Below are 19,890 nucleotides of genomic sequence, written 5' to 3' on the forward strand. Positions count from 1 at the left end.
ACATATGACAAGGTAACAGAGTGCATCACAGTCCATGAAGAGAGTTGCTAAGGGCCACCATAGCCCCATTGGAGACATATGACAAGGTAACAGAGTGCATCACAGTCCATGAAGAGAGTTGCCAAGGGCCACCATAGCCCCATTGGAGACATATGACAAGGTAACAGAGTGCATCACAGTCCATGAAGAGAGTTGCCAAGGGCCACCATAGCCCCATTGGAGACATATGACAAGGTAACAGAGTGCATCACAGTCCATGAAGAGAGTTGCCAAGGGCCACCATAGCCCCATTGGAGACATATGACAAGGTAACAGAGTGCATCACAGTCCATGAAGAGAGTTGCCAAGGGCCACCATAGCCCCATTGGAGACATATGACAAGGTAACATAGTGCATCACAGTCCATGAAGAGAGTTGCCAAGGGCCACCATAGCCCCATTGGAGACATATGACAAGGTAACACAGTGCATCACAGTCCATGAAGAGAGTTGCCAAGGGCCACCATAGCCCCATTGGAGACCTATGACAAGGTAACACAGTGCATCACAGTCCATGAAGAGAGTTACCAAGGGCCAGCATAGCCCCATTGGAGACATATGACAAGGTAAAAGAGTGCATCACAGTCCATGAAGAGAGTTTCCAAGGGCCACCATAGCCCCATTGGAGACATATGACAAGGTAACAGAGTGCATCACAGTCCATGAAGAGAGTTGCCAAGGGCCACCATAGCCCCATTGGAGACATATGACAAGGTAACAGAGTGCATCACAGTCCATGAAGAGAGTTGCCAAGGGCCACCATAGCCCCATTGGAGACATATGACAAGGTAACAGAGTGCATCACAGTCCATGAAGAGAGTTGCCAAGGGCCACCATAGCCCCATTGGAGACATATGACAAGGTAACAGAGTGCATCACAGTCCATGAAGAGAGTTACCAAGGGCCAGCATAGCCCCATTGGAGACATATGAAAAGGTAAAAGAGTGCAACAGGCACAACAATAAACTTTGAAAAAGGCCAAATGGCAACAATAAAAAAAAACATCAACATGTGGACAGAGGATTCTTATCTGCGACCTTGGAGCATCTCCAGATCCTCCACTTACTGGTCATCCTCCACTTACTGGTCATCCTCTTCATCGTCCTGTGCATGTCCAGCTCCAGATTCAGGCCTTGAACTTAATCCCATGATTTCACACAGAGTCAAGTCCTGAACCCAGATCTGGGCATGCATGGTGTCGTTCATCCCTCTCAGGACAGCTGCGTTCCTCAACACGGCCTGCTCTACTCGTGCTATACCTTCTAGCATGAGGCATGCTGAGTCACAGCCTAAAATAAAGAATAAATTAAATATTAAGGATAATTACACAACAGACGAAAAAATAAGCAAAGATACATTGTTATCATAAAGACAAATCATTCTTTACATCAATTAGTTTAAATTGATTCTTTACACATGAAATATGTTATTCAGACAGACCGAAATCATTAAAGGGACAGTTTACTTAAACATGTTGTCCCCTTTAATTGGTTTTCGATGATCCACTTATACAGCTTGAGTGTATCAAATCTTGTTAAAGGATTTACATTATACTTACATTAGCAATGTATATATTTTAATTATACTGTGGTAGGCACACCTATCCTTAAACATTTTGGCGTTGAGGACAAGCTGTGTAAACATAGCAACCTGAAGAAATTACATTCCCACTGGGTTAGACAAGAGATAATGTATCAACATTTGTACATAAATTGTTGGATCCAAGTAGTGGTGATTGGTATATGTAGTGATATCAAATTAAAGGGTCACTGAACCTAAATATTTAATTGACTGATTCAGATAGAGCATGACATTACAAATATTTAAAAATTACACATATTCTTTAAATGTTAGAATTCTCTAGCTAGATTTTGAATGCAAGAATGTCGGTTTTTAGGGCAGGCCATATTTGTTTATCAACTTTGTTTGTCCCTGATACATTCATCCAACAATAAAGAAATGATGTCCACAATTATTTTCTATTTAAAATTAATTCTAGGCATTTCTTTGTTTCAATAAAGATAGCAAGAGAATGAAGAATAATTCATAAGATTAGTAAATTATCAATTTGATTAACATTGAATGCTCTATTTGAATCTCAATAGAAAATATTTACCTTCAGTGTACCTTTAAGTATCTTATAATGTTGATTTTGAATGATACTTACAGCTGTGCCTGGGAAAGACAATCCGACACCCAGGACAATGAAGGTTGAGACAGGGGGGAGGGATGGGATTGGCTTGGGGAGGGATGAGCTGCTGCTCCGGGGTAGGCCGTACAGCTGGGGAGTGGTGAGTTTGGGTCTGGGCAGCTGTACGGCCCATAATACGGGGAGAGCGGCGAAGGGGGGTGTAGGAGCGTTTTTTGGGAGGGGCAGGAAATGACAAATGGGAAGGGCCGGCAGGGGTCTGGGCATGGGCAGGAGTCTGGGCCTGGGCAGGGGTCTGGGCCTGGGCAGGGGTCTGGGCCTGGGCAGTGGTCTGGGCATGGGCAGGGGTCTGGGCCTGGGCAGTGGTCTGGGCATGGGCAGGGGTCTGGGTCTGGGCAGTGGTCTGGGCATGGGCAGGGGTCTGTGACTGGTCAGGTGGCTGGGCAGGGGCGGAAACCAGATGACCAGAAGTGGCGGATCCATCTGAAAATAAAAAATATATATATTAACATCTCATACATCATGAAATCAAATCAACGCATTTCAAATTGATTATGTTTTCAATATACTTCGAAGTGTGTTTGAATTTGTAAACAATTATGAAATGAGGATATGGTATGCATATAGGCACTCAGATGAATATCAATTACTGTCTGTACAATTATAACATTATTATTGTGTTTTGGCCTGGAATATGCATGTGACATAATGATGGCATGAATTATACATTTTTTTTAAAAAAAATATTTTCATGCTGCCTGATATAGAAAGGGGGCAGTAGTGTATTTGAACAGACAAATAATATTCCTTTTTAAAGTGCAAAAGCTGTAGACTTTGAATGTCTTCAATAAAATTATTTCAAATAAAGCAACATGTTGGAAACATGATAGATATATTTCACATACCATCAGACTCCAAGGCAGCCTCTTCCTCCTCCGTCACACATGTTAAATCAATCTCTGTAAAACATAACATGTTGTGTACACGTTAAGATCAGATATTATAACATATGTTACTGTTGTTCAAAGACACACATCAATGTTGCATTAAAGATATACACACCCAAAGTTATGATTTACATCATTTTGATGGAGCATACAAATTGCATTAGATTTGTTATTCTCAATGATTCAGATTTTCGATGTATTGTTTGTATTAATTTAAAAATCAAAAAAGCATAGTACATAGAACATTTAAGATTTCTCATGTGTGTATCACTTGATGACTGTTGTCAAAAATGAACATGGAAACAAACATATGCTATAAATCTTCTGAATAACAAATGTGTAGACTAATAAAGTTGAAATTATTAATCTTTCAATATTCAAAGAAAATTAATATATAATCAGAAGAGAAAATTATATGTTTGTTTAAAATGTTATGCTTCATCAGAATCATGCTCATAATATTGATTACCAATACACCTTCAATGACATATAAATGAGTCAATGGACTTACCAGGAGACCGCAAAGGCGGCTCTGTGTCACTGCTGGATTCCTGTGGGCTCCCCACACCAACTCTCTCTATGAATGATATAGATATATATTAGTAAACACATTTGGGATATCACTAAATCACATCTGTATCGAATTTTAAGATTAATCAACTTGAAAATGTGAAGAATAGAGCAGTCATTAAACCAAAAAATGCTTGATTGAATCAAGGGGATTCAGTTAAAAATGATGTATTGAACATATGTTTAATTTCAGACTATATTAGACATCAAACTCATCTCATACGATGCTATTGCATATCTAAATATAACCATTGATCAATGTTCTTAAAAGAATACACACAAACCACATTTTGAAGAACAGCTGTTGACAAATATAAACAAAGACATGTGGCACATCGAGCCATTTGTGCAATGTACAGTAATCTTGTTTAGGACACAACACATATTTATCACAATACAAAACCAAATTGATTAGTACAAATATGTAATCATGGTGCTGTTAGAGTATGCTGATATCTATAAAGTAACTCCAACAGTGAATATGTGAATTATATATCAATATTGTTTAATCCAAAGAATGTAAAGATGAATTAATCTATTGTTTATTAAAGGGACACTGACATGATTTATTTAAATCATTGATTTCACTGTTCAAACTGTTCAAAATGATTTAACATTGACTCCTATTATAATTTTAATGTTGCTACATTTTAATCTTAAAGGCAGATAAGCAATATTGGATTCAATAAATATTGTTTGTTGAAGGTATCCACCAATCATCAATAAAAACCCAGGTTGGTCAACCAAAATTGAGATGCAGATAAACGTACATTCTTGATTTTAAAATACATTTAGCAATAGAATATTTCACATATGATTATAGTATTATATTTAAATGTTTATTAATATTGCATACTCTATCTGAATGACAACATTAATAATTGTAGCTCAGTATCCCTTTAATATAAAATTATATTGATTTGACAATGTTGGTGTTAATGAATTCTCTACTCCATATGTTGATGTAATGAATGGGATTGAGCATGCAATTCAAATCTAATATGTTATTTAAGGATATCCGAAGAATTATTTAATTTTCATCTATTAAAGGGACATTACATATAAATATTGAACAATGTGGATTTAGTATGTAATGTTCTGTCCATGTTTCTAAGACAAATGTCAATTAAAATGAGACATACCATACTGTGACAAGCCCTGCCTTAAGGATCCAGCAGCAACATCCATATCTGTAATATATTAAATGAGGATTGCATATCATTAATACAAATCATGCCATGTTTAAAATCTTTACATTATTATCAAATCAATTTAAAACTATTAATCCTTTGGTAGTCCCATGAGTTAATTGTTTCCTCAATTCAATTCATGATAAATATATCCTGTACCCTTATTTTCAATCAGTTGTGTTGTTTACTGTAGCTTTAATTATTTTTTGGTGTTATTTCATTCTCATCAATTGATGGGCATATGTTATAATTTATTTGGATTCTTCTTTTTTTATTATGTATAATATTGAAAATAAGAATACTGTATTCTTCACATATATAATAATTCACATTTCATTTTGACCAACATGTATAAAGCAATGCCACTTACAGCAAACCCATGTTAACGTGTATGCGCAATTCCATTTTCGCGATCATTGCGCAATGATTCCATGCGGAATTACGCATCCGTCATTTGACCAACATGTATAATGCAATGCCACTTACAGCAAACCCATGTTAACGTGTATGCGCAATTCCATTTTCGCGATCATTGCGCAATGATTCCATGCGGAATTACGCATCCGTCATTTGACCAACATGTATAAAGCAATGCCACTTACAGCAAACCCATGTTAACGTGTATGCGAAATTCCATTTTCGCGATCATTGCGCAATGATTCCATGCGGAATTACGCATCCGTCATTTGACCAACATGTATAAAGCAATGCCACTTACAGCAAACCCATGTTAACGTGTATGCGAAATTCCATTTTCGCGATCATTGCGCAATGATTCAAAGCGGAATTATGCATCCGTCATTTGACCAACATGTATAAAGCAATGCCACTTACAGCAAACCCATGTTAACGTGTATGCGCAATTCCATTTTCGCGATCATTGCACAATGATTCAAAGCGGAATTACGCATCCGTCATTTGACCAACATGTATAAAGCAATGCCACTTACAGCAAACCCATGTTAACGTGTATGTGCAATTCCATTTTCGCGATCATTGTGCAATGATTCAAAGCGGAATTACGCATCCATCATTTGACCAACATGTATAAAGCAATGCCACTTACAGCAAACCCATGTTAACGTGTATGCGCAATTCCATTTTCGTGATCATTGCGCAATGATTCAAAGCGGAATTACGCATCCGTCATTTGACCAACATGTATAAAGCAATGCCACTTACAGCAAACCCATGTTAACGTGTATGCGAAATTCCATTTTCGCTCTGTGACGCATATTCTGTAGAGCGCAAGACACATCATTCCTATTTCATGTGTCACTAATCAAAAATCAGATATCTAAACATCATATGTAGTGTATGTTGTGAGATCTGTATAGGTTTAGTATCTGACTATATACACATTTTTTGATAAAAAAACAAATATTAAGATATTATATGAAGTTGGATAATTACCTGGTTCAGATTCTCCATCTCCTCCCAGGCCACCGGACGGAGAAGCAGCTGCCCTGGCTTTTCAGATCCCGCAGCTGGGAGGGAAGAAGAGGAGGCCGAGGATGGCGAGGATCTAAATCTTTTGTCGACCCAGAGATTGAGGAGCTCGCATAAAGTCAGCTCATAAATACATATCTACATAGGCTATTTTGATGCTGATTGTTGGTTGCACATAGATACCTTATGTAATTGACTAAGATATGTGATGGGTTTTTTTCAAAGTATATTTAAAGACTGAATGTAATTCTATAGTACTTTCTAAATATGTTTAAATTCTTTTATGAATTATTTAAAAATCAATACACAATATACTTTGTGAATGTCCCTTTAAGGACAAAAACATTTGTAATGTTGATTTAACATTGTCAAAATAAACTAAAGGGGAATGAAAATTATATATAGATATGTGATGTCTAACCCAAGAGGTAAGATTTTAAAAACGACATAATATTAATAACTATAGTTAAATGACTCCACTAGAAAATCAAATCGATTAACCTGCCATCCAATAACTAGCTTGTGAAAAATATCAAGTTAAATGACCTACCATTTATAAATGTAAAAATTAAAATAATTTAGCAAATAATGTTTTGAGATACCTAAGGAAGATACAAGATCTTATAAAATTAATTTTACATTCAACAACACTGTCACTTTAATGTAATTGGACCACTTCCCCTTCTTAAAAGTGAAAACAAATAATTTATGAGAAATTGACTACATATCCGAAATTATTTTAACATCTAAGAATTTCAAAAGAAAAGCATCGATGGATCTCACTCCCCAATGAATGTTAAAAAAGATAGTTTAATGTAATATTCTCGGAATCAGTGGATTTTCTACAATTAATGCATTATTTGATCTTATGCATGTGCTTGTCAAATAGACAACTACCAGTCATGGGAGTCAAATTGTTTTTTATTGACAGATTATATGGATATTTATTATAATCTGTTCCAAAGAGTGTATTTAATACTAAAATGTTTATTATTACCATTTTAAAAATTAATAGTTTCTGAACCAAAAAGAAAAAAATATTCCTGGAAGTCATCAGATGCCAATCTGAAATTAAAAAACAAAATTTTAACAAAGTTAATACACACGTAGTCAAAGATTCATAAAATACATTTACAATCATCTTGTGTCTATGCTCTAACTTTGTTCAACATTTTTTAAAGATATTTATTAATTAAATTTAAAAAACAACAAAAAAAAAACATTATATTGTGTAATAATTAAAAAAAAAAAAATCTGATTTTCTAATTATACATAATAATGTATATCACATTTCAATAATATATATGTTGAACATAAATGTCATATTTCATGTCCATTCAAATACCTCTATATCAACTATAATATGTATTCCTTTTTCTGATTGTGATCTCTAAATATCTAATGAAGAAATATGTATGACTAATGTATGTAAGCTACCAATAATCAACATTCTTCCTGTGATTCTTAACTAGCATGCATTGGTACACCAACCTGGATAATGCATGGTCTTTGAAAGTCAATTCAGGGGTAAACAGTTGATCTTCAATAGGTGTCTTATTCATCATTTCAAAAATAGAGGACTGTGAAATCCCATCTAAAAATTAGAAAATCATCTAAGTGTATGATTGTGATCCCTAAATATCTAATTAAGAACTAAATATGACTAATGTATGTAAGCTACTAATATTCAACATTCTTCCTGTGATTCTTAACTAGCATGCATTGGTACACCAACCTGGATAATGCATGGTCTTTGAAAGTCAATTCAGGGGTAAACAGTTGATCTTCAATAGGTGTCTTATTCATCATTTCAAAAATAAAGGACTGTGAAATCCCATCTAAAAATTAGAAAATCATCTAAGTGTATGATTGTGATCCCTAAATATCTAATTAAGAACTAAATATGACTAACGTATGTAAGCTACTAATATTCAACATTCTTCCTGTGATTCTTAACTAGCATGCATTGGTACACCAACCTGGATAATGCATGGTCTTTGAAAGTCAATTCAGGGGTAAACCGTTGATCTTCAATAGGTGTCTTATTCATCATTTCAAAAATAGAGGACTGTGAAATCCCATCTAAAAATTTGAAAATCATCTAAGTGTCTCATATAGGATGCCTCAACAGCCTTATTCTATCAAATAGTTGGCACTTACCATGTGAACATGTCTTTGTATGGTTTTCAAGGTCAGCATATTTGAAAGATAATGCCAGACATGATCCCATTGGTATACTTCAATTTCAATCTTGGCTTTTTTCACTGTTAGTCTAGGCAATCTTCACTGTCTTCTAATTCTTCCCTTTCAGTCTTTAGATTGTCAGCTCCCTAATGGCATAAAAAGTTTATTCAAAATTACTACAAGTGTGTGAATCATTTCTGTAGCCCTCTCCCACCCCCCATTTCATAAGAAATTTCTGTCACTAGCTTACTGTGTAGCATCTTGTGTTATGTTCTATCAAGTGTGAAGATGAGTCATATTGAGCAGAACAAACCTCTAATGTGTGACATTAAACCATAGTCATGCTAGAGGATCCCTTTCTGAGTATTTACATTTTAAGTAATGTGTAAACTAAATACTAGTTTATAAAATGTATGCCATATGATGTATTTGTGTACAATTCATGCCAGCAACAGTCCAGACATTTATACTTACCAGCTGATGTCCTCTTTAAAAACCAGGTGGCAAAGACTCGCTACAGGACCCAATGGCCAGAGCATCACCTATATTAATAAATGAAACACATTTTTAGCATTTGATGAACAATCCTAACATGTTTGCACAATTCTCTACTTGTCATTTCCCTACAGTTCACATCTATTGATAATACTCCAGTCTAACTTCTATTCTTTACCGTCTAAAGTTGCGGTTGATGATGTCTGCTCTGACATTGAGCCCCTCGTCCCGGAATGGCCCCTCTAGAACAGGATCATACTTCTCATCTCTGAGGAGGTTTCTGTCCGGCCGGACGGCCTGCAGCATCCCAGCCCGCTGTGCAATATTGTGCAGGACGCTACAGGCTACAACGATCTTAGCCACCTTCTTTGGGTTGTACTGGAGGGCTCCTCCCGACCTGTCCAGGCACCTGAACCTCAACTTCAGGAGCCCGAACATCCGTTCAACCACCACCCTGGTTCTCTTATGAGCCCTATTGTAGCGCTCCTCAGACACATCAGTCGGGCTACGCAAGGGGGTAATGAGCCAAGGCCGGCTCATGTACCCAGAATCACCTATAAATTATGAACAGAACATAATTCTAACAGAATCCTCAAAATAGTATTTGTAGTACAATAAAAAGTTTTGTACACGATAATCCAGTAACAAATGTTTATTTTAAATTTAAAAAATCTAGTTCAATATTATTCTCTATCTTCCCATTTCATCTAAGACATGCTACATATGCGTATTTCTCCTAAATCAAGCCTTGTGTAAAATGCAAACTACATGGTTACATTGCATTCTCTATCTGAGCATTTAAGGTAAGACATGCTACATATCTGCATTGAACTAAAAGACATTAGCGGAAAGAGACAATGACATGGTTTAATTGCATTAGCTAATATCTTCCCATTTCAGCTAAGACATGCTACATATGCGTATTTCTCCTATATCAAGCCTTGTGTAAAATGCAAAATACATGGTTACATTGCATTCTCTATCTGAGCATTTAAGGTAAGACATGCTACATATCTGCATTGAACTAAAAGACATTAGCGGAAAGAGACAATGACATGGTTAAATTGCATTAGCTAATATCTTCCCATTTCATCTAAGACATGCTACATATGCGTATTTCTCCTAAATCAAGCCTTGTGTAAAATGCAAACTACATGGTTACATTGCATTCTCTATCTGAGCATTTAAGGTAAGACATGCTACATATCTGCATTGAACTAAAAGACATTAGCGGAAAGAGACAATGACATGGTTAAATTGCATTAGCTAATATCTTCCCATTTCATCTAAGACATGCTACATATGCGTATTTCTCCTAAATCAAGCCTTGTGTAAAATGCAAACTACATGGTTACATTGCATTCTCTATCTGAGCATTTAAGGTAAGACATGCTACATATCTGCATTGAACTAAAAGACATTAGCGGAAAGAGACAATGACATGGTTAAATTGCATTAGCTAATATCTTCCCATTTCAGCTAAGACATGCTACATATGCGTATTTCTCCTAAATCAAGCCTTGTGTAAAATGCTAACTACATGGTTACATTGCATTCTCTATCTGAGCATTTAAGGTAAGACATGCTACATATCTGCATTGAACTAAAAGACATTAGCGGAAAGAGACAATGACATGGTTTAATTGCATTAGCTAATATCTTCCCATTTCAGCTAAGACATGCTACATATGCGTATTTCTCCTAAATCAAGCCTTGTGTAAAATGCAAAATACATGGTTACATTGCATTCTCTATCTGAGCATTTAAGGTAAGACATGCTACATATCTGCATTGAACTAAAAGACATTAGCGGAAAGAGACAATGACATGGTTAAATTGCATTAGCTAATATCTTCCCATTTCATCTAAGACATGCTACATATGCGTATTTCTCCTAAATCAAGCCTTGTGTAAAATGCAAACTACATGGTTACATTGCATTCTCTATCTGAGCATTTAAGGTAAGACATGCTACATATCTGCATTGAACTAAAAGACATTAGCGGAAAGAGACAATGACATGGTTAAATTGCATTAGCTAATATCTTCCCATTTCAGCTAAGACATGCTACATATGCGTATTTCTCCTAAATCAAGCCTTGTGTAAAATGCTAACTACATGGTTACATTGCATTCTCTATCTGAGCATTTAAGGTAAGACATGCTACATATCTGCATTGAACTAAAAGACATTAGCGGAAAGAGACAATGACATGGTTAAATTGCATTAGCTAATATCTTCCCATTTCAGCTAAGACATGCTACATATGCGTATTTCTCCTAAATCAAGCCTTGTGTAAAATGCAAACTACATGGTTACATTGCATTCTCTATCTGAGCATTTAAGGTAAGACATGCTACATATCTGCATTGAACTAAAAGACATTAGCGGAAAGAGACAATGACATGGTTTAATTGCATTAGCTAATATCTTCCCATTTCAGCTAAGACATGCTACATATGCGTATTTCTCCTAAATCAAGCCTTGTGTAAAATGCAAACTACATGGTTACATTGCATTCTCTATCTGAGCATTTAAGGTAAGACATGCTACATATCTGCATTGAACTAAAAGACATTAGCGGAAAGAGACAATGACATGGTTAAATTGCATTAGCTAATATCTTCCCATTTCATCTAAGACATGCTACATATGCGTATTTCTCCTAAATCAAGCCTTGTGTAAAATGCAAACTACATGGTTACATTGCATTCTCTATCTGAGCATTTAAGGTAAGACATGCTACATATCTGCATTGAACTAAAAGACATTAGTGGAAAGAGACAATGACATGGTTAAATTGCATTAGCTAATATCTTCCCATTTCATCTAAGACATGCTACATATGCGTATTTCTCCTAAATCAAGCCTTGTGTAAAATGCAAACTACATGGTTACATTGCATTCTCTATCTGAGCATTTAAGGTAAGACATGCTACATATCTGCATTGAACTAAAAGACATTAGCGGAAAGAGACAATGACATGGTTAAATTGCATTAGCTAATATCTTCCCATTTCAGCTAAGACATGCTACATATGCGTATTTCTCCTAAATCAAGCCTTGTGTAAAATGCAAACTACATGGTTACATTGCATTCTCTATCTGAGCATTTAAGGTAAGACATGCTACATATCTGCATTGAACTAAAAGACATTAGCGGAAAGAGACAATGACATGGTTTAATTGCATTAGCTAATATCTTCCCATTTCAGCTAAGACATGCTACATATGCGTATTTCTCCTAAATCAAGCCTTGTGTAAAATGCAAACTACATGGTTACATTGCATTCTCTATCTGAGCATTTAAGGTAAGACATGCTACATATCTGCATTGAACTAAAAGACATTAGCGGAAAGAGACAATGACATGGTTAAATTGCATTAGCTAATATCTTCCCATTTCATCTAAGACATGCTACATATGCGTATTTCTCCTAAATCAAGCCTTGTGTAAAATGCAAACTACATGGTTACATTGCATTCTCTATCTGAGCATTTAAGGTAAGACATGCTACATATCTGCATTGAACTAAAAGACATTAGCGGAAAGAGACAATGACATGGTTAAATTGCATTAGCTAATATCTTCCCATTTCAGCTAAGACATGCTACATATGCGTATTTCTCCTAAATCAAGCCTTGTGTAAAATGCAAACTACATGGTTACATTGCATTCTCTATCTGAGCATTTAAGGTAAGACATGCTACATATCTGCATTGAACTAAAAGACATTAGCGGAAAGAGACAATGACATGGTTAAATTGCATTAGCTAATATCTTCCCATTTCATCTAAGACATGCTACATATGCGTATTTCTCCTAAATCAAGCCTTGTGTAAAATGCAAACTACATGGTTACATTGCATTCTCTATCTGAGCATTTAAGGTAAGACATGCTACATATCTGCATTGAACTAAAAGACATTAGCGGAAAGAGACAATGACATGGTTAAATTGCATTAGCTAATATCTTCCCATTTCAGCTAAGACATGCTACATATGCGTATTTCTCCTAAATCAAGCCTTGTGTAAAATGCTAACTACATGGTTACATTGCATTCTCTATCTGAGCATTTAAGGTAAGACATGCTACATATCTGCATTGAACTAAAAGACATTAGCGGAAAGAGATAATGACATGGTTAAATTGCATTAGCTAATATCTTCCCATTTCAGCTAAGACATGCTACATATGCGTATTTCTCCTAAATCAAGCCTTGTGTAAAATGCAAACTACATGGTTACATTGCATTCTCTATCTGAGCATTTAAGGTAAGACATGCTACATATCTGCATTGAACTAAAAGAGATTAGCGGAAAGAGACAATGACATGGTTAAATTGCATTAGCTAATATCTTCCCATTTCAGCTAAGACATGCTTCATATGCGTATTTCACCTAAATCAAGCCTTGTGTAAAATGCTAACTACATGGTTACATTACATTCTCTATCTGAGCATTTAAGGTAAGACATGCTACATATCTGCATTGAACTAAAAGTAGACATTAGCGGGGGGAAAATATATGGTTAAATTGCATCCTATAGCTGAACATTACGCTAACATTTTAAAAATACAGTGGCAATTGTCAAACTAATTAACCATGTTGTGCACAAATATTCACCAACGAGATAACCAGGGGGCATTTGTCTTTCCTCAAATGGTCTCCACAGGGACGACAGAGAGAGGATGCGGGCATCATGACAAGCCCCTCCAAAATTCGCACACACATGCATAATCCTCATCTGTGCGTCACAAACATACTGCACGTTGAGGCTATGAAAATGTTTGCGATTTCTGAAGGGCGAGTCATCAATTGGAGCACGCAGCGCAATGTGGGTACAATCTATGGCTCCCAAGACATTGGGCAATTTAGCAATATCAAAGAATTCCCGCTTCAGGCGCCTCCAATCACCATCATTCTGTGGGAATCCTATGTATTGCTTACTGATACGTACCATGGCGTCCAGAAAGTTATCAAACACCCCAGAGAATGTACCTTGAGCCAGGCCATGCATGTACAGTTCTCCGGATTGATAACTCCCGGAGGCCAGGACGTATAGACAGCTTAGCATCTTACTCATGGCAGGAACAGCAGTCCTTATTCTTATACGTGGCTCCAAATGAGGTTTAAGAAGATCGTAAAGACCAATGAACTGTTCGCGATTGAGCCGATACTTATAATAAACCTCAAAGTCGCTCATGTTTTCCAAGGTGGGTCTCACCCTGTAGACACGAGGACCTCGAACCAGACGACCCCTTCGTCTCAGTCTGAGCCGCCGAGGCTGCCTGATTTGATCAACAGCTAGTTCGCCAATAGCAGCACCAGCAGCGTCTACCATGTCATCGTCATCCATCTTTCAAAACAGCGTAACAAGGTAAGCACTTGATCTGATGTGGATCACAAGTGATGCATTGGCCATGTTGTTTGGGGGATTTATAGTACAATTAGTCCAATGGTAGTGAGTTTGTAATGATTACTGATTGTATTCACTTGTTAGTATGTGAGCAGCGCGAATGCTTTCACAGTGGGCGTTTATTTGTTGTTTGCTGAAATGTTATTTTCCAACAATGAATCTCAATGTGAAAGTGTCAAATATCACACATACAGTGTATGTTTGTAATGTTTGATCATATGCGTAATCAATATTTCTTAAACGCGATCTTATAGTAACAAGCACACGTCCAGGCTAACATGAATGAAAGTGCATAGTTGTGTATAATGTGTATCGAATGTGATCGATCAATGTTGCTGCAATATTGTTTGTAAACGATAAAGTAACATCTGCCATCTGTAGTATTGTATATATATGAGTGATTGCCAAGCAGTCAATATTGTATGCGTCCCTTTAAAATCGCAATAATAATTCTGAACTTCCCGTCTGCCATCTGTAGTATTGTATATATAAGTGATTGCCGAGCAGTCAATATTGTATGCGTCCCTTTAAAATCGCAATAATAATTCCGAACTTCCTGTCTGCCATCTGTAGTATTGTATATATAAGTGATTGCCGAGATGTCAATATTGTATGCGTCCCATTCAAATGGCACTAATACTGAATAACTTCCGGCTGTCATCTGTAGTATTGTATATATAAGTGATTGCCGAGCTGTCAATATTGTATGCGTCCCATTCAAATGGCACTAATACTGAATAACTTCCGGCTGTCATCTGTAGTATTGTATATATAAGTGATTGCCGAGCTGTCAATATTGTACACGTCCCTTTAAAATCGCAATAATAATTCCGAACTTCCTGTCTGCCATCTGTAGTATTGTATATATAAGTGATTGCCGAGCTGTCAATATTGTATGCGTCCCATTCAAATGGCACTAATACTGAATAACTTCCGGCTGTCATCTGTAGTATTGTATATATAAGTGATTGCCGAGCAGTCAATATTGTATGCGTCCCTTTAAAATTGCAATAATAATTCCGAACTTCCCGTCTGCCATCTGTAGTATTGTATATATAAGTGATTGCCGAGCTGTCAATATTGTATGCGTCCCTTTAAAATCGCAATAATAATTCCGAACTTCCCGTCTGCCATCTGTAGTATTGTATATATATATAAGTGATTGCCGAGCAGTCAATATTGTATGCGTCCCTTTCAAATCGCACTAATACTGAATAACTTCCGGCTGTCATTTGTAGTATTGTATATATAAGTGATTGCCGAGCTGTCAATATTGTATGCGTCCCTTTCAAATCGCACTAATGCTGAATAACTTCCGGCTGTCATCTGTAGTATTATATATATAAGTGATTTGCGATCTGACAATATTTATTAATTGTCCCATTGAAATCGCCTTAATAATGCTGTTCCAAACTGTTGTTTACGTATATGTTGTATTGTAGTATTGAGTGTTAAAGTTCCGAAAGGGGCGGTACAGTCGTGAATCTGTGATGTGTGTGGTTGAATCTTCTAATGACGTCATGATATTATTAACCTGCCTATGTAGTTCTGAAATCCTCATTGTGTTGTTGTATTGTGCTACATTGTTATTGTGTGCTGAATAAAATATAAATGTGTGCTTTGTGGTTGCGTGATGGGTGATGCGTGTTATGTACATATACGTATATATTGTTATTGTGTCCCACATATGCTGACTTCTATATAGCGGTCTGACATTGTTGTTCCTTCCCATAAAGTGACATCTGTAATCTGGTGTACTGATGTTCTTGTTGTACGTAATTCCTAATGGTTTCTGGTGATGGAATCATGATGTTAAAAGTACAGTAAAATCCATATGTTGTGTTTTGTGATTTCTAGAGAGAATGTAATGTGTTTTTCCCCCATCATTTGAATGCACATGTATGAGTGAATGTTAAAAGTAATGTATGTGCATCCATGACTGATCATGTGTTAAGCCTATGTAGATATGCTGTTGCTGCAAGCATATGAGTTGAATAACTGAAATGCAATAATAAAGGTAAATGAGAATTGTTTCCCATTGTGTAGTGTTTGTGAATCCTGAAAAGTTGACATTATTGTTGTGTCCGATTAAATGTAATATTTTTAAAACTAAAATTTTGTTACTAGTGATGTTGATTTGTAGTTGATGTAATATAAAAGTCTTAAACAATTTAATGGTGTTGTGAATATTCAAACAGTAAAATCCATAAATCCACCATAGGGAAATAGTCATTTCTTGATCTATTTATCATAGCTGGGTCTAACGCATGAAATCATGTCTTTTCTAGCGCTGGTATTTGGAGTTTTTCTGTCTACGTTATTTGCGTGCGTTAGGGAAATGAGGGTTTCGCGTGCACGAGCACGTCTTCCCAATAGAAGTCAATGGAGGCTCTAAAAATTGGTAATTTTTTTTTCTAAGACTGGTTTTCCTCGTAAAGTGAGTGACGTCATGAGCTTGTGTGAAAAAGTAACTAAATCGTGTTCTTTTTGTGATAAATAAATATTTTGGGTATGTCATGTGGTGTATATTGTTTGTATGCATCGATGAGTGTATGTTTGTGATAATGTTATTAGTTAGATGTAGGTATATGAGGGTCTTTTCCCGTGTGTCAATGTAAGTCAATGGGAAAATGGATTTGTGTTGTTTTTTTTCTAACACCCGAGATCTCGCAACTTTAATCCTTTGTATTTTGATGAAAAATTATTAAATATTAAAAATAAATATAGTGTAGTGTTTGTATGAGTGTAAGTGTACTTTGTGTAATATTTGTTTTGTGATTCGTGGATGTTTTTTTTGTCGGTATATGTTTACTACTGGGTCTGAGGTGTCGGTAGAAATTTGAGCATTAGGTGTTTTTTGAGTGTCGGTAACTGAACTCTAAATACCGGAGTCCGTAAGAAACCAGCGTTAGGGGCCTCTAACGCTGGTTTTCACGGCTAATGCCAAACTCCAAATCTAGGCCATACTAAGCTTACAACACCACAGTCTAACACTCCCATAGCCTCTACAATAAAACGATCATAGGAACTATGCCGCACTTAGAACAGAGAGGAGAACAACCTGGATGAACTAAAGACACATGCTCTTGAAGCATCCAAACACTGGAACTGGTACCAATAAGATAACATGTTATGTTTTGCTGGGGACATACAGAGAGCCAGGGTTGCAACCCTCAGACTACCTATACAAGCCCCAGCTATTCTTATTTGTTATTTCCTGCTAAGGACACAATGAGAACCATAGAAGTAGCTCTTAAGTTACCCATACAAGTCCTAGTTATATTTATTTTGTTCTTATTTGTTATATTCTGCTAAGGACACAATGAGAGTCATAGAAATAGCTCTTAAATTACCTTTACAAGTCCTAGTTATTTTCATTTTGCTATAATATGTTGGGGACATACTAAGGACCATAGTTGTAACTCTATGTTGCCGCTATTAGCCCCAGCTATACTCATTCCTGATAGAAAGGGGGGTGGGAGTTAGAGAAACTGCCACGTGAGAATAATAGTTCCTTTATTGTTATGTTTGTGTATGGTTGTTTGTTCATGGTTTAAAGGAGAGGCTGAGTACAATTTTGTTATATGGGTCCTATTATATACATGGTGTCACAGTGCACACAGAAAATTGCGTAATCGGCAGGTATGGAAAGATTGCTTTGTAGACATTTTCTCACTTAGACAAGTTTATGGCTAGCACCAGGGCAAATATAATTACGTGGAATGTAGGAGGGGTCACTTCGCCTATTAAGAGAAAATGTATTTTAAAAACACTAAAAAACAAGGGAGCCGATATTGCAGTTCTGACAGAAACTCACCTCACTATATCACTGAACATGCAAAGCTCAAACAGGCTTGGGTACAAGAGGTTATTAGCTCCTCATTTCCAGGAAGTAGAGCTAAAGGGGTAGCCATCTTATTTAGAAAGGGACTGGCCTATAACATATTACATAAAGAAATTGATGCAAACGGCCGATATGTTATCTTACACTTAAAGTTAGGCGACATCTCAATAGCACTGGTAGGAGTCTATGGCCCGATTGGGAATAAGTCACTTTTTGGACAGACCTACAGAGGAATTTAATGAAATCAGTACATCTCCCTAAGGTGGTTGGAGGGGAAATCTTAGATTGATAGATATCTGGAGCTCAAGTAATCCAGAGGCCAGAGACTACACATGTATCCCTCCCTCTAAATTAACTTTATCTCGTATAGACTACTTCCTGGTATCTAGGACCTTGACTACTAAGATTACAGACATTAAAAATGATGTTGTGACACTGTCCGATCATGCACCAGTGAAATTAATTATTAACACGAGACATGACTTACCACGTGAGAACAAATGGTCTTTCCCTGTATATCTGTATAAAGACCCAAATCTACAGAACTATCTGATAGGTGAGTGGCATGCATATCACGACATTAACATACAACACCTGCAAAATCCTATATTGTTTGGGAGACGGCAAAGGCTGTTTTGAGGGGGGTAATCACTAACTATGAGGCAGGGATCCGTAAGAAATCCAAGGAGAAGGAACAGCTACTATTCAGACAGTTGATAAACGCCCAAAATAGATACATTAAGACACCTAATCTTAGCAATAGGAACTCCTTCAAACAAGTTAAGTTAGCCAGAGACAATGTCCTTCTACAAAACACACTGAAGGCTACAACCAGATTGCAAGCCAGGTTTTATCGATTTGGAAATAAGACCGGTAGATCATTAGCCCTGCTGACCAGAATTGCTAGGCCACCAAATATTATACAAGCTATAGGGTCTTCACTGAATATTATTCTAAGCTCTATAGCTCACAAGAGATCGATATAGGTGGGATGGAGGCATTCTGGGGCACCTTAAAATTACCTATACTCACAGAAGTCCAATTACACGGCTAAACACTCCCATTACAACAGGAGAGGTAAATAAGGCGATAAGAGACCTTCCCCTTGGTAAAACCCTTGGTTCCAACAGCATGCCTGCTGAGTTTTATAAACTTTCGAGGATAGAGATTTCAGACACACTGGCCCACCTATATAACAGCATAATCACAGGACAAACCCTACCAAATCACAGATTCACTGAAGCCCATATTAGTGTTTTGTTGAAGCCAGGAAAGGATCCACTGAAACCAGAATCATATTGTCCAATCTCCCTATTGAACCTAGATTACAAGCTTCTCACTAAAATATTAGCAACCAGATTAAGTAATATCTTACTGACCCTGATACACTAAGATCAAACGGGTTTCATTAAGGGCAGATCCTCGGTTAAAAACATTAGAAAGGTGCAGTTAATTTTGTCATACTTCTGGAAATCTAGAAAGGAGCCTGATCAGGTGGCACAGGCAAAGGCCTGCATGTTAGCTTTAGATGCCGAAAAGGCTTTCGATAAAGTTATCTGGGAATACCTATTCATTTCCTTAGAGAAATTTGGTTTTAGGGGAA

This window comes from Bombina bombina, chromosome 2 (genome assembly GCF_027579735.1).
Source record: "Bombina bombina isolate aBomBom1 chromosome 2, aBomBom1.pri, whole genome shotgun sequence".
Lineage (NCBI taxonomy): Eukaryota > Metazoa > Chordata > Amphibia > Anura > Bombinatoridae > Bombina > Bombina bombina.